We start from the raw sequence: 15,891 nt of genomic DNA on the forward strand, positions 1-15,891 counted from the left end.
CCCTGGGAAAATGAGACTCCCTGGCCTCCTGGCTGCTCTTATCCAGAAGGAACTTTTGTATTTAAACATGCTTAGCACTAAGCTGAACATGAATTTCCCCCAAGCCACTGAAAGCAGCTCCCAAGCTGCGTTTTCAGCAGCCTGCTCTTGGCAGAGGGAGCTGCTGGGTGCGTGAAACCTGTGGAAAGCTGGAAGGCCCAGAGGCATCCGTGTTTAAAATGAGCTCCCTGTTCATGTCCAGAGGGCAAATCTTCATCTGGAGGTGCCTGAGTTTGTGTTTTCCAGGAGACTGAGCCTAAGGATGGTTTGGCAGGTGTACACTTGATGTGTCAGGGAGAAGCAAAGCGATGTTGTTGTCCCGTGTTGCTGTCTTGGCTGCTCGCACGCTGGGCTGTCCCTGGGGAACAGGGTGGCTGCTGGGGGTACCCAGCTCTCCTGGGGCTGGGAACTGAAGCCACTGTCGCTTGGGAAGGCTGGAGGAGATCCTGGTGGATCCCCATGGCTCTATGGAGAGGTGTAAAGCAGATACACTCATTGTTTTGGGGCGCGTTGATGGTTCTGGAGGACGGACCTTGTGTGTGGCTGCAGCGTGGAGCTGAGCAAAGCACGGGAATTGGGATTTCAAAAGTGCTGGTAGAAAATGACTGCAAGGAGCTGACAGGTGTGGTTTGTTAATGACTGCAGAGGTGCTTTGGGTAAGAAGAATTGCAACCCCACTTTTTTTTCCTGCAGCCTCTTTTTGCTGCCTTTCTGAAGGAAATGCCAGTGCAGAAGCCAAAATGCCAGAGCCAGCTTTCCCTAAAATCTCTGTCAGGATGTTACCTGGCACCTTCCAGGGGGCACCAATGGAAGGGGAGGACTCCCTTTTGCAAGAGAAGGACCTCAGGAAGGTGGGGGATGATGGCACAGCCCTGTTTTGCTGCCAGACTTCACCATTCCTGCTGAAGGCGCACCCTGGGAACAGCACCCTTCCGAAGGCAATTCTCATTCAGCCAGCAGTCGTTTGGAAATAGTCACTCATCAGGCACTTATGGATCTTTCAAGCCCCTTTCTCTCCCTAATAATCCCACCTCCTGGGAGGTATTGATTCTCCGCTGTCGGCTGCCTCTTGGTATTCCACGCTCTGTGCCAGCCCGTGGAAATCGCTGCGCTGTCATTTTCACGCAGCAATTACCCGCTCCTGGCTCCTTTCATCCCCAGCCCTTTCCCGGAGATCTGAACTCTATTGACAAAAAGAAACACGGGGTCGGGGTTTGGGAAGAAGGCTCAAACTTTGGGGAGTACCATTTGTTTTTCAGAGGAAGGTAAAAAGGTGTCACATGCCTCGGTTTGCACCCTTCAGGTCATCACGTGGACTCAGGACTGCCTGCGGTGTGGTTGCCTCAAAGGTGCTCAGCCAGTTTTTGGGGTGTTTTTTGGACACCGAGCACATGAGGGGTCCCGTGGCTTCCCAGCTTGCTGATGTGACTTCATGCCTTGCTTTTTTTGTTTATATCAAAAATGTAGGAAATTCTTCACCTGGCTTCTGGGCAGAGGATGAGCCTGGAGAGATGAGGGCAGCTGTTTCCCAAGTCATCCTCGATCCTCTGCTGGGGAATGGGCTCCTTCCAGTCCCAGAGGCAATGGCTTCAAGCTGCCATAGGGCAGGGCTAGAAGGGATGGAATATTGCCAAAAAAATTGTTCCCTGTGAGGGAAGGCCCTGGCACAGGGTGCTCAGAGAAGCTGTGGCTGCCCCTGGATCCCTAGAAGTGTTCCAGGACAGGCTGGATGGGGCTTGGAGAAACCTGGGCTGGTGGAAGTGTCCCTGGCCATGGCAGGGGCTTGCAATGAGATGGGCTTTAAGGTCCTTTCCAGCCCAAACCATCCTAGGACTCCTCTCACTCTCCAGAAGGTCAATAGGTCAGTCTTTGATTTGGGGTTGTGGTTCACCCATCTGAGGAGGGGCAGATTTGGGAATTCACTTTAATCCCCTTCTAGGTGAATTTTTTGTTTGTTTTTGTGTTTGTTTTGTTGTTGTTGTTGTTTGTTTGTTTGTTTGGGGTTTGGGGGGTTTGTTTGTTTGTTTGTTTTTCTTTCTGGAGGAACAAAAGTTGAAGGACAGGATGATTTGCAGCAGGATCAACAGGATGATTTCAGGTTTCCTCCAGCCCTGTCTGCTGTGGCACAGGAGCTGCAGCTCCGCAGGAGTGGCACTGAACTTGGCACAGAGCTGCACCTCCAAACTGGAAGGCATTTTGTTATTAAAGCAGCATGCCTGGGCAGTGAGGGCTCTCACTCGAACAGAATCCCCATTCTAGCAGAGAATAAATTAAAAAGCCAACTGGCCACAGCTGCCTGAGGAGCGCGGGGACCAGAGATAGGGCCAGAAGTCAGATAACAAACAGTGTCCAAAACTGCAGCGCCTGGTGCATGGCGTGAAATTAAAACCCTTCCTGCCACCCCCTGCACGCTGCAACAAAACAGCTCCTGACACAGTCTGCCGGCACCAGGAGTGAAGAGGAGAATAATTAAATACGTGGGGTTTTTTTGCATCTGAGGGAAGGGAAGGGATGAGGCTTTTGTGCTGGGGATCTCAGTGCTTCTGTCCTGCAGCTGGACTTGTGTTGGAAGGGTCTGTGGGCTGCCTTGCTGCCCAGAGGGGCAGGAATCTGCCTTTTCTCCCCTGTTCTGTTGGCTTTTCCTCTGAGGTTGGTCCCTCCACCTTCCCTGTCAGGCTCAGCAACAGCCCTGGAATATGCCTGTGTCCCCTGCTGGCTGTTCTCTCCCCAGACCCAGCTGGCTTTCCATCCCTCGGGAAGGACATTGCTCTGGAGTTACCACCCAGGAGTGATGAAGAGTGCAGCACTTTTTAATCAAAGTTACATTAGGTGAAGCTGATATTATTCACTCTGCTTTATTGCAGCTATTTTTACACGGGGGTTAGAAGTTAATACTACCCAGTGAGCCTGGTTTTGCTGGATTCTGGCAAGCCCCAAAATCCATCAGCACCTCCAGACAGGGAAGGAAAGAGCCCAAGCAAAAAATAAACTTGCTAGCTGAACTGGGGGAAAAAAACCAAACAAAACCAACAGTTAAAAAACCAAACCTTTTATAAAAACCAGACCCTTGATAATTGAGGGTCTGGTCTGTAAGGGCAAAACCCAGCCAGGACCATCAGCTGCAATCAGCAGAAGGATGAGCTTCTCCAATCAGCACGGGAAGGGGAGCGGGAGCCGTGGCAGGAGGGCTGGGAGGGGTGCAGGGTTAGTCTTTCCCTGCCCTGGCAAATGATCCTGACTCTCTCCTGCTCCTCAGCCATAGCCACAGGTGACAGGGCTTGGTCTGATCCTGATGAGGGGATGTCAGAACTCAGGAAAAGGCTGGGACTGCAGACAGGGCCTCAGAGGGAAGGGTTTCAGCAAGGAAGGTTCTGCCAGGGTTATGTGGGTTTGAGTCTGTTCTAGGTTTGGGTTTTTTCCCCCACTCAGATAAAGCCATTTTAATTCCTTGGACCTGTCAAGGATGCCGGCAGAGCTGGGATCTCCTCTGCTGCTTGCAAGAAGATGTGGTGAACTGAGAGAGGGAAGGGGGGAGTTGCCCCTCTGTTTCTAGAAAAGGACAAAGGGCAGATTTCTTCTTTCTGCTTTGTTTTCTCTCTCCTTCTCCTCTCCCACCTTGTTGCTGTTCTTTAATACAGATGCCCCATGCTGGAATGTGCTTTCTAAGCCTTTTCCTGCTGTATTATCCCTGCAGGAGATGTTGTCATGAGCTTTTAGGACCCCATGGCCTTTGTTCTTGTGATGTTCCCAGGGGCCCTCAGAGACTGGGGCCCCTTTGAAACAAACTCCACACACCAGCTGAGGGCTCTTATAATAAAACACCAGGTCCTTCTAAAAACCACTTGAGGTGTTTTTAAAATCTGCTTGGCGTAACTGGTGTCACCAGTAGATTGCTTTGACCCCTCTTCTGATGTGACTTCCCAGTGTGCTTGGGCAGTACTTTGGGCTGGACTGTAAAGGCCAGTTCCTCTGGCAACACGAGGAGAAATTAGAGGGAAAATTTGTTTGCCTCAACACAGAGGTTTTGAGACTTCAGTCAGACGCATGCAATTGCAGAGAAAAAGGGGTTTAGGAGTTTTTGCTGCCATCCCTCCCCAAACCATGGTTACAGGGGAGTTTGAAGGAGAGCTCAGGTTTTCAGAGGGGGTTATCAAGTCCTCTGGACTCTTAATGCTGAGGACTGGTTTCCCACCGACAGAGAGTAGGTTTGGATTAGATATTAGGAAGAAATTTTTCCCTGTGCTTCTAAATCCCCAAGAAACAGCCTGAGCAGGAGGTGAGGAGGCCTCTGAGGCTGTCAAGGCAGCGGAGGCAGCGCGAGGTGCAGAGGGTACGGCCCGGATCAGCCAGGGACAGGCCCAGGGCTGGTCCCTTAAATCTCAGCACAAACACACCATCTCCTAGGACAGTGATCAGAAGCACAGCTTATCAAATAGACCCACGAAATAAGTCAGGTTGGATGTGGCTTAGGTACATTATCACATTAAAAATAACTTCTCCCTTTTCTCTCCTGTTTCCTGAATGTCTCATCCCCGAGCGCAACACCAGACACCCGGAAACACCAGGAATCTTCAAATGGTTTGGGTGGGAAGGGACCTTAAAGCCCATCTCATTCCAACCCCTGCCATGGGCAGGGACACCTTCCACTGTTCCAGGTTGCTCCAGATCCTGGCCTGGCCTTGGACACTGTCAGGGATCCAGGGGCAGTCACAGCTCCTCTGGGCACCCTGTGCCAGGGCCTCACCTCCCTCTGAGTAAAGAATCTCTTTCTCACATCTAATCTAAATCTCTCCTCTTTCAGTTTAAAGATGAGCATTATGGGTTTTTTTCCCCATTTGGGAAAAAAAAATCCTCCTTTGGATTGCTGGCTTCCCTGTCTTTATGATGTGTCCAGTTTCCTCAGGCCTGGCTCCTGCCTGGGTTTTCCCACAGTTCGAGGCCGAGTCAGCCTCCATAATATTGTGTTCCAAAGGGCTGTTCCCTGCACATTTCGCTGTGCCAGGCTGGCAGCTGCTCCCTCTGCACCCCGGGGCTCCCACAGGAACATTTCCTGCCGGAGCCTGCTGCCTCAGCACCAGCAGAGCCCGACGAGGAGACCCCAGCTGAACCCGTATCGATCCTCCCTGCGGCAGCGCAGCCATCCGCAGGGAAGTGCCTTTTGAATCAGCACAGCTGTATGGATTTTGTGTTCACCCCTGTCCAGGGTGGTACCTGTCAGGCTGCTGCAGAGGCTTTTCCAGGAGTTTCTTTTTGATGGATCTTTGGGACTTACGAGTCCCTGAGTTCAAAGGGAGTTGTAGGTTTTTTTCCTTAGTTTTCTGAGGACGCATTGCTGGCTCCTCCCATGGTCAGAGGTGGGCTGCTCTGTGCTGGGAAAGGTGCTGTTAGCTCCTCCAGCAGAACAGCAGATAAATAAGCAGTAAAATAAATAAATGAAGTAGAAAAGCGGGCAGGTTTCTTTCTGCCTGGCAAAAATGGGAATGCAAGAGATGGAGGAAGGAAATGTGACCCTCTTTCCAGGATTACATGTGCTAGATCAGAGGGTCTTTCAAAGATTCAGGAGAAGGGGATAGTGAGAAGTGCTAGGATAAGAGGAGACAGCAAGAAAGCAGTGAACTGACGAAGCAAGTCTGTCTTGGTTTGGAAAGACAGGTATCTGTCAGGGACAACTAGAGTTTCATTTGGAATGGAGAATGTAAAAACCCCCTCCCTCCAAATTATTACAATTTTGCAATTAGGAGCTTTCAGGCAAAAATATGGGAATAGGAATAACAGTTGTTTACTAGGAATATTAAAAAAATACAAATGCAGTAGTACAAAAAAAACCCAAATGAGCAAACAAACAAAAGTCCCAGAAAACCCTGACAGAGTCAGAGATACAACCTGACACCCTGTTGTCAGCGTGTTGGAAGCAATCCAAATAAATCCTCCTGGAGTAACAGATGTTCTGTGGAAGAAGGGTCTAGTGCTGGTGAAATGGGTCTGGTCTTCCTCCAAGAATTCAGTAGAAAACCGGCTAAATTGGTGTTTGGGATTGCAGGTTTTATGCTGGTGGAAAGGCTTTGGCTGCTCCCCCTGGGTGGAGCATCTCCCAATGGGATGAGGTGATGTTATCAGTCATGTGAGAGGCCTTCAGTGGCCCATTCACAGGGGATGTCCCTCGGAGGAGGATGGGTGCAGGAGGAGAGAAGAACAATATCTCCCAATCGGTTTCAACAGATGCAAATAGAATACACATTTTTGGTTACATTTTTCAACCCAAGACAAAGTCCCGATTCTTGGCCAGCTTTGGTGGCCCTCCAAGGTGGCTCAGGACAGCCTGAGAGCCAGGGAGGAGGCATGGAGAGGGACGTGTGGCTAGATGAGCATCCACAGATTTCATGTATATATTTGCAGTACGTTGTATAAATGAAGACAATACCTAATGATTCGTGGCTATTGTTTGAAGTGTCCCACTGTTACAGATTTATTTGTCATTTCTTGTAGTAACACCAATGATAATGAATTCATTTGTATTAATGGGGGTGTCGTGGACTTCCGTTGATATTCCGCATTAATTAATGTACCATTAAAAGAAAGTGGCACCCAATTAATATCAAGTGGGAGCGGTACTGCTGGTGTCCTGTCATTAGGGGTTCATTTGTAATGCATTGTGTGAGCGCTCTGCCTTAATGGAAGTCATTTGCCATCCGGAGCATCACCCAGTGGGCTGCCATGGGGTGCCAGGAAGTCAAAGTTAGTGGCAGCTGCAAAAAAAAAACAAAACCAAAAAACCCAAAAAGGTATTAAAAAATAAAAACAAAAAAAAACCCAAAAAAAAACCCCCAACAAACCACCAACCAAACCAGAATCCCTCCGTTTTATGGTATACCCCTCAAGAAGGAATTGGAAAACAAATTTCTTGTCTCACCCCACACTGGATGCTGGCTCATTGCAGTAAATCACTCTAGTGGTTTGACTTTGCTACTGAATTTTGGTGTTGAGGGGAGGGACAGTGGAAAATCCCCCTGGGTTCTGTAATCCACCTGCCTTTGCTTCTCTAAACAAAAGCAGCCACTGCAGGAGTGCAGACCTTGACTGTGGCCACCTGGATCCACCTGATCCGTGCTCACCATCTCCAGGAAGATGAGAGCCAAAGGGGTGCCAGGCCATCTGCCGTGGATGCCCTTGCAGGGAGGGAGATTGCTCCAAACGCCCTTTTCCAGCAGGAGAATCACACCAGCAGGAGAGACGCAGTGCTGCTGGAGCCAGGGGCTCTCTGACTGACAGGTTTTCACATTCTTGGCGCTTGTGTCTGACTTTCAAATGTCTCATTAGACCATCTTGGCTTCCCATCTGCTGTCTCCAAAACCGGGACTGACCTACCAGCAGCCGAAGAGGGAAGCACAGACTGCCTCCCAGCCCTTGCCCTGGCCCTGCCTGCTCCTTGAAGGCTGGAGATGCAGAATGGGAGAGAAATGTGGCTTTTGTGATGAAATTTGGCTGTGGATGCTGAGTTAGTGAAGTGGTGATTGCATCACCATCCTTTCGTTCTGCCGCCTCCCAGAGCACTGGGAAGCTGCTGGCCTCGGCCAGTCGGAACTGGGTGATTTTTAAGTTCCTTCCCTACCCAGCCCCCAAACCATTTTAGGATTCCATGATTCCTCTCCCATCCGCCTCTCCTGGGCTTTCTCCTCAAGACCTGTGCTGCAGAAGTGACTGGTGCCACCAGGAGCCCCAGCTCTTGGGGGTGCTTTGCCGTGGATCAGCTACCGTGTTGGCAAGGGCAATGGGCAGGGAAAAGCAAGCAGCTTTATCCCACAGGATGCCGCAGCATCTTCTGCTCCATGTGGCCGTTTGTCCTCTGCCTGCTGAGTGCCATTTGTCCTGCCAGCATGGCATTCCCCTGTGGGCTGGGTGGTTGGGATGTCCCTCCCTCCAGCGCCGTGTGCTGGGCTGGGCCGTGTCTGCCGCGAACGAGCGCTCTCAGCTCCGAGTGTGGTTATCCAGCAGCTAATTCCTCTCCAGCTCCTCTGAAGCATCCATTCCAGCTGTGTTTATGGTGTTTTCAAAAGCCCCTCAATTGAATTATAGCTCTGCGGTGGCCGTTTGCCAGTGTCACCCGATAATGAGGGAGGTCACTTAATAGAGGTAGCAACAAGAGGTACATATTAATGAGAGCTGATTGAAAGGTGGGGTGGATTTCCACCAGGAAAAATATAATTGTAAGAAGGGAAATTATCAGGTTTTAAAATCAAACTTAGAAATTGGAAATTGCCTGGCTCGGACGAGCAGTAATGCAATTAATAAACGTAATTAAAAGTGCAATTAAGAACACAGGAATTGGGAGTCTGCACACATCCATGTGAGCGTTCTGAGCTGGCACGCAAGCAAGAGACCCAGCCTGGCAGCCAGATCGCTCCCGGGATGGAGCACGGGGACAGAAACCAAAATACGGGGCTGGTTTTTCCCTCCTGGCTGGGGCTGGAAGAGGGGATGGCACTTGCTGTGACTCTGCTCCTGCAGTTATTTCCTGCAGCAGACCACACCTGGGCAGGAATAGGTGACTGAAATCTGCCCCAAGCAGCCCGGGGTGAGAGAGGCAGAGTCCCAGCTGTACTAGGAGCATACTTGGACTCCATGTCAGCTCTGTTCCACAGCGCCCCGGGATGCCGTGCCTTCAGAAGAGGCACTGAGCCCTCCTTCCCTCCTGCAAGGACTCGGGATGGGCGGGAGCGCCTTTGCCTGGAGCGCAGGGATGTCCGAGCCGGCTTTCAGCAGAGCGCAGAGCTCCTTTCACCCGCCCCACCGCGCGGTGCAGAGGCACGGAGGGGGGAAAGAGAGGGAATTATTTAGGAGTGACAGGTTGGCCTGAGCTGTAGCAGGAGCGCGGAGCAGCGGAGCATCTCCTGATGGGAGCGGTGAGCTCCCGCCTGGATGCGGGGGCAGCGCGGGGCGGGAAGGGGGCGGCAGGAATGGGGCCGTGCCAGGGAGGAGCTCAGGGCTGTCCGTGCCCGTCGCCGTGTGCCCCCCGGCCCGTTTGCGCCGCCTCATCTCCCCGACCTTCCGACAGCTGCTCGGCCAGATTGCCTGCCGTTTTTCCACATTATTTGCATGGCTGCAGCACGCGTCGGCATCCTAATCGTCCCCACCAGCTTCTGCCGGGTGACTTTGCCCTGGGAGGTCAGATGGAGGTCCTCCACACGGCCAGCCACTGGAGAAGGGCTGCTGGTGCAGAGAGATGAGCCCCAGATAAACCAAAATAGACATTTCTGGTGCCCAGCCTTCTTGCCAGAAGGTTGTCGTGGATTAACCCCAGCCAGCAGCTCAGAGCCACGCAGCCACTCGCTCTGTGTGTTGGAAAAGTGGTTGCATTGAAGGGAGTATCTGGAAAATGAACTCCCAGATCTCCTCTGCTTCATCTCCCACCTTTGCTTCTCTCCCACTCTGACCCTGCTGTAGAAAAGTCAGCTCTCCGTGTTCCCCCCCTCAGCCCTTTGCCCACGGGGCTCCTGATGTCAGGCCAGTTGGACAGGAGTGATGGATCAAGGCACGTCTGGGGTGTTGCTGGCCCGTGGCCCGTGAAATGGCTTTGCTGTGGTGGGAAACTCTCAAAGGCACCGTGCAAATCTGCTCCCTGAGCAGGGGTAAGGGCTCTGACAGCCAGAGGGACTTTGTGCTGTGGGAGCAGGTGCCATGGGCCTCGGTAAAGAGGATGGAAGCTGGGTCCTCTGCAAGCAGCCTTTTCCTTTTGTTAGCCCTGTGTGAAAGGAGAGCCTTTTCAAAAGAACCATTTGAGTTGGAAAGGACCTCTAAGATCATCAACTGAAACCACTAAGCCAGCACTGTCAGGTCACACAGCCATGTCCCCAGGTGCCACACCACACATCTTTTAAATCCGTCCTGGGGTAGTGACTCCACCACTTCCTTGGGCAGCCTGTGCCAGTGCTGGACAACCCTTTTGTGTTGGGTTTGCATGGCCTGGGTTTGGTAGCAGGGGGCCACAGAGGTGGCTTCTGTGAGAAGCTGCTGGAAGCTTCCACCATGTCCAGCAAAGACAATCCCTAATGGCTCTGAAGATGGACTTGCTGCTGGCCAAGGCTGGGACAATGAGAGAGGTTGGTAACGCCTCTGTGATAGCAGGTTTAAGAAAAAAATCAAAACAAAGTTGGGGGTGCAGTGTTAATTTCAGCCAGAGAAGAGGAGGTGGTGAGAACATGGGAGGGAAACAATGTGGAAACACCAAGGGCAGTGCAGGAGGGGCAGAAGGTGCTCCAGGCACCAGAGCTGAGGTTCTTCTGCAGGCCATGGTAAAGAACGTGGTGAAGCAGCTGTGCCCCTGCAGCCCCTGGGGATCCACAGGGATACAGAGATCCATGCACAGCCTATGGGGATCCACAGGGATGCAGAGATCCACCCACAGCCCATAGGGATCCACAGGAGATGCAGAGATCCACCCACAGCCCATAGGGATCCACAGGAGATGCAGAGATCCACCCACAGCCCATAGGGATCCATGGGGGATGCAGAGATCCACCCACAGCCCCTGGGGATCCATGGGGGATACAGAGATCCACCCACAGCCCATAGGGATCCACAGGAGATGCAGAGATCCACCCACAGCCCCTGGGGAGGTGCCCATGCTGGAGTAGGTGGATGGCTGGAGGAAGCTGTGCTCCAGTGGGAGACCCAGTGGAGAGGACACTGTTCCCAGGCTGGAACAGCCTGTCCTTGGAGGGCTGCCCCCTGTGGAAGAGTGACCCATGCTGCCGCAGTTTTGGGAGGGCTGCTGCTCGTGGGAGGGACTCGGGTTGCAGTAGGTATGGTAGGATGGCTGCTCATGAGAGTGGATCACTCTGGAGAAGTCCACGGAGAACTGTCTCCCGTGGGAGAGATCCCATGGCGTAGCAGGGGAAGGACTCCTCTCCCTGTGCAGTGGAAGAAGAACTGACCAAAACCCCCACACCCTGTCCCCTGCTCTGTCAGTGGGAGGGAGGGAGGGGTTGGGGAAGGAAAGGTGTTTTTTAAGGACTTATTTTACTCCTTATTATCCTCCTCTGATTTTGGTAGTAATAAATTCACTTTGTGCTTCTAAGTTGAGCCTGTTTTGCCCTTGGAGTGTGAGCTCCCAGCCTTTATCTCAGCTCATGAATGCCTCATTTAAATTTCCCTCTCCTCTGCCCAGCTGTGGCAGGGAAGGGTGTGTGAGTGGCTTTCGTGGGTGCCTGGTGTTTGGGCAGTGTCAAACCACGACACCTTTCCATGAAAAACATCTTCTTGCTATTCAATCTAAACATCCCCTGGTACAACTGGAGAGGAACATTTGGTGGCAGACAAGAGGAGGCAGCACTCTGACTTTTTTCAGGTGTCCCTCATGTTCAGCTGCAGCCATGCAATCTGCCTGGTTGCACACACCGTGGAACGGTTTGGGTTGGAAAGGACCTTAAAGGCCATCTAGTTCCATCCCCCTGCTATGGATAGGGACACCCTCCACTGTCCCAGGTTGTTCACGTTGTGACCCCAGATAAGCCATCTCCTCTGGATTGTCATCTGCTTGGTATTGTCATATTGCCTTGCAGCAGCATCCACCCAAAATTTTATTACTAATGCATATTATGGGAGGGGTCATGAGAAGATATTAAAGACCACCGGTGTGGACAGAGAGTGAGATGCAAATATTTTACAAGTCCCTTTTTGGTAACCTCCTCTTCAGCCTGACTTGCCCTTTTGCAGAGAATGTTGCATAAGGCTTTGGTGCCCCAGCTGTCGGGGTTAGCAGGGCACATCTGTGCCTGGAAACTCCTGCTGAGGTCACACGGGAGGTGACAGCCCAAGGGGAGCTGTTTGTTGTGGTGAGCTGTGCTTGGGCCATCCCATGGCAGCACAGCTTCCTGGGAAGACGTCAGGAGGATGGAGCTGTGGGGCCCAGCACCGGGACAAGACACAAAAACTGATGTGCAGAAGTTCCACCTGAGCACGAGGAAGAGCTGTCCTGGGCAGCCACCGAGCACTGGAACGGATTGTCCAGGGAGGGTGTGGAGTGTCCCTCTCCAGGGATATCCCAGAGCCCTCTGGACACAACCCTGTGCCTTGTGCTCTGGGATGTCCCTGCTAGAGCAGGGACTGCCGTGGGACTCGTTCTGTGATCCTGTGGTCATTTGTGATCCCTCAGCTCTGCACAGCTCAGGGAGAGGCAAGGTCTTGGTCTCTCCTCTGCCTCCCCCTTGTGCAGCAACGTCCTTCCATGTTTCAACAGGGATTTTAGGGCTGTTCATTCCTTATCTTAACACAAACCTGTCCCTGCTGCTGGGGATCCACTGGAACACAGCAGTCTCCTTATGATTTAGAATTACTTCTCCCAATACATTTTTTTTAACAGTTTGAACTTTTCTTACTGATTTACTGCAAAATAAAGGTGGCACAAACAGCATCACTGCTTAGCACCCCAGAGCCCTCTAATTCCTGGAGCTGCTCTGGTGGGACCTGGGTGCTGGAGCTGCTCCTGCTGAGCTGCCAGATGAAGGATGGGGTGCTGGGGCCAGGTCGGGAGCAGGTCCCACTCCCGTTTGCCCTCCTCCTCCCCCCCAACAGGCGGCATCTGTCTGCATGTTTATTTTTAATCTCACATCTGCTGGCATCGTAACAAAGATTTAATGACATGACACAGTTTTGTCACCAGTTCTTTTTTTCCTGTAGTGAATGAAGCCTCCGTCGCAGGCTGCTGCAGAGAGCTGAAAGCTTTAAAAAATGACAGGGTTTGGCGACTCGTGTAGAAAACTCACCTGTTTGCCACGAGCACCTGTAGGCTGTTGTCTGCCTGGACAAGAAAAATGATAGATTCTGTTATTTTTGCCTGTTGATGAGATAAGCATAACCACAATTAGTCTTTGTTAATGAAGAAAAACCACAAAGGATAGGCAGAAGAGTGCTATAAATGCACCAAATGCTGAAAAGGCAGAAACATGGTCCAGCACAGGGCTTTCCAAAGGCAGCTCCCTGGTTTGTGTCCTCTGCCCAGTATTTACCATCAAACACAAGCCCCAGGCTCTTGTGTTTATCCAGATGTTTTGCTGCATTGTTCAGATGATGGGCCAAAGCTTCTGAGAAATAAAGACGTCAGCTTCCTGCTGAGGAGTATCTTGAGCCTGTTTGACCCAGAAATGGCAAGAGGATTTTAAAGACATATTTTTAATGTTTTTTAAGGCAGATGGCCTTAAAATTCCGCTGGGTCCTGGCTGTGCCTGCCTGGGCGTGAGCATTGATGAGACCATTTTCCCCTGGAGGACAGTTGACATGGGATGTCTGTACCCTACAGCTGGTTTTGCTGGTTTGGGGATTTTTTTTTTTTTTTTTTTTTTTTTTTTTTTTTTTTTTTTTTTTTTTTTTTTTTTTTTTTTTTGGCTTGAATTTGGGCTGTGGAAAAAAAAATGCATTACCCAGAGCACTCTTCACAGGTCTGCATCCTCTCCCCTGTGCACTGTTGGGAATAAGAGCATGTTTTTGGTAGCAAAATATTCACATTGACCTGTGCATTTTGGGCAGTGTCAGTGATTTCCCTGTCTGCATCCACACTGCTCTGCCTCCTGTAACACCCCTCCTATTGCCTGGAAGCCCTTCTGCTCCCCTCCTCAATTCTTTTGTGCGCCCACGCTGGTGATCTGGCCCTGGCATCCCCCACAGCCCCTCAGATGTTTTGGTGTTGATGTCCATGACCGATTCCCAGGGCCAGACTCTGTCCAGAGCTGATCCCCTGCTCTCATGGCTCTTGCTGTCCTGGCCAAGGACGGGGGCTGTGAGCGAAGCTGTAAAACAAGGATAAACCAGGGAATGACCCGGTGGTGTGTGCAGGGCCTGGAGCTGACAGCACCAAAGCTGGTGACCTCCGTGTCCCCTCCAGGCAGCTTCTCCTTTGGGAGGACGGGGAGATGAACTCCCTTCAAAGCCTGCTTTGGGGCTTTGTGCGAGTACAATGCGGGGGAAGTCAAGCTCTCCTCTCTCGCAGCCAGCCCAGAGCAGCCCCGTAATCGCGGCTGACCAGAGCGGATTTGCATGTTAAAAGCAGTGGCTCGGGGCACTTAAAAAGGAGGGAAAACACATTCATCAAGGCCAGCTTTATCCTTATGAATATGATTGTTCCCAGGGCAATATAGCCCCGCCGCGGCTCTTGCTCTGCCTCTGGCTGTGAAGGGTTAATTTGTGGGGTTCTGCGTTGTGACATTGGTGGCTCCGGGAAGGAAATGGAGCGACGTGGTGGAAGCAGCGACAGGAGGGATGAGGGATGCTCCGGAGCTGCTCCCCGTGCTGGTGGCTTGGGGGAGGCAGGTAGCCCTAAAGAGGGGCTGGGGGGATGCTCTAGTCTTGTCTGAGAAGTGTTTTAGGATCGCTTGGAAAGCCAACACCCACCACAGCCGCCCCTGTAGGGCTGCTTCACCCAACACACCCCCAGCTGACAAAATCCTGGCTCCTGAGCAGGCCAAATGCCCAAGCCAGGATTAAGGTGCTGAGTGTGTGGCATCCAGTCAAGGGTTTACACGGCGGCAGGGCAGGGCTGGGTTAAGCCTTCCAGAAAACGAGCACTGTAAGGCAAAGGGCAGCAAAATTCCGGGAGAGATGGGCTGGGGAGGATGTGGTGTCTCCAGTGCTAGGAGGCTTTCAGGATGGAACTGTTCATTTATGGAATGATTTAGGTGGAGCACAGGGGACAGGTTTCTCCTCTCAGGTCCCTTCCAGCTATATCTTTTATGCTTTTCTGACTGCTGATCACCAAAAAACTTGAAGGCGCTTTAAAAAATAATCCTCGGGCCGTGCCCTGCGGGGCTTTCTAGAGCAGCTTGATTTAGAGGAGGGAAAAAAAAAAGAAGAAGAAAGGAAATGGAAAACCTAAGTGGGAGCTGCAACCTCTGGCACCTCAGCAGCAGTGACACTCATGTAAGGGAGGGGGAGCTTTGCTGGAGTCCGAGGTGAGCTTGGTTTTCAGTGTCCCTGCAGTGCCACTTGCCTGGGGACAAGAGCAGGGGGCATGAGGGATTGAGTGTCCTGCGCCTGGATTCATCAGTGTGAGTTGCAGAGTGTGCCCTGGGTTCCCTGCTCTCTTGTACCACATCCTGCCACCTGCCTTGAGGGCAAATTTCCGCTGGCCTGAGCCTTAACTGGGAAAATTTGGATTCTTTGGTTCTTTGCTGGTGCCATCACCTTGTATTAAGCTGGTTAAATAGGATTCCCTAGTGTGGAGCCCTGTTTTCCTACTTTTTCTGGTAGAAGTGTTGACTGGGACAACCTTTGGTTTACTGCATGCCCTGTGGTTCCCAAAAAAACCTGAAAATGGCTCAGTTTGCTTCACAGCTTTGGCCAAGGATTTTCTTGGAAGCAGTGCCCCATCCTCTAAGCTCTGCCTCTCCTCAAGCCTCCTTTCCATCCTCTCAGCACTTCAGGATACTTCTCTGTAAGCTGAAGGTGAATAATTTAATACGAATAGAGTTAACAATAAAACACAGAGACCTAGGGAGAGGCTTTCAGGAATAATCAGAATTATCCCACCTGGCCATAACCAGTCAGGTCTCGCTTCTGACCTTTGCTGTGTCCCCTTTCAGGGTTTAGCTCCTTGTAAACCCTTTTTTGGTTGTGTCACAGGCAGAGGGACGTGCCCAAGGTGTCGAGATCCTGTGTGTACCTGGAACCCCGGCAGAGCCTTTTTGCTGGCAGCCTGTGCTCGTGCCTTTAGGGAAAGACAAGAATATGCATTTTAAGATTTGCATAGGAACATGCAGCTGTTCCACCAAAAATGGATAATTGTTCTCCCCGCTGTGAAGTTAAACAATAAGAAGTGCCAAACTGCACTTGCCATTGCTGATTTTGTGCACTCAGCTGCATATT

The 15,891-nt window shown here is 51.5% G+C and overlaps 1 protein-coding gene across 1 annotated transcript in view; it reads left to right on the forward strand.

Moving 5' to 3' along the window:
* CDH23 (cadherin related 23) overlaps nt 1-15,891 on the forward strand; it is a 184,452-nt gene that overhangs the window by 60,442 nt on the left and 108,119 nt on the right. The gene's annotated exons all lie outside the window — the stretch shown is intronic.

Source organism: Prinia subflava, chromosome 9 (assembly GCF_021018805.1).
Source record: "Prinia subflava isolate CZ2003 ecotype Zambia chromosome 9, Cam_Psub_1.2, whole genome shotgun sequence".
NCBI lineage: Eukaryota > Metazoa > Chordata > Aves > Passeriformes > Cisticolidae > Prinia > Prinia subflava.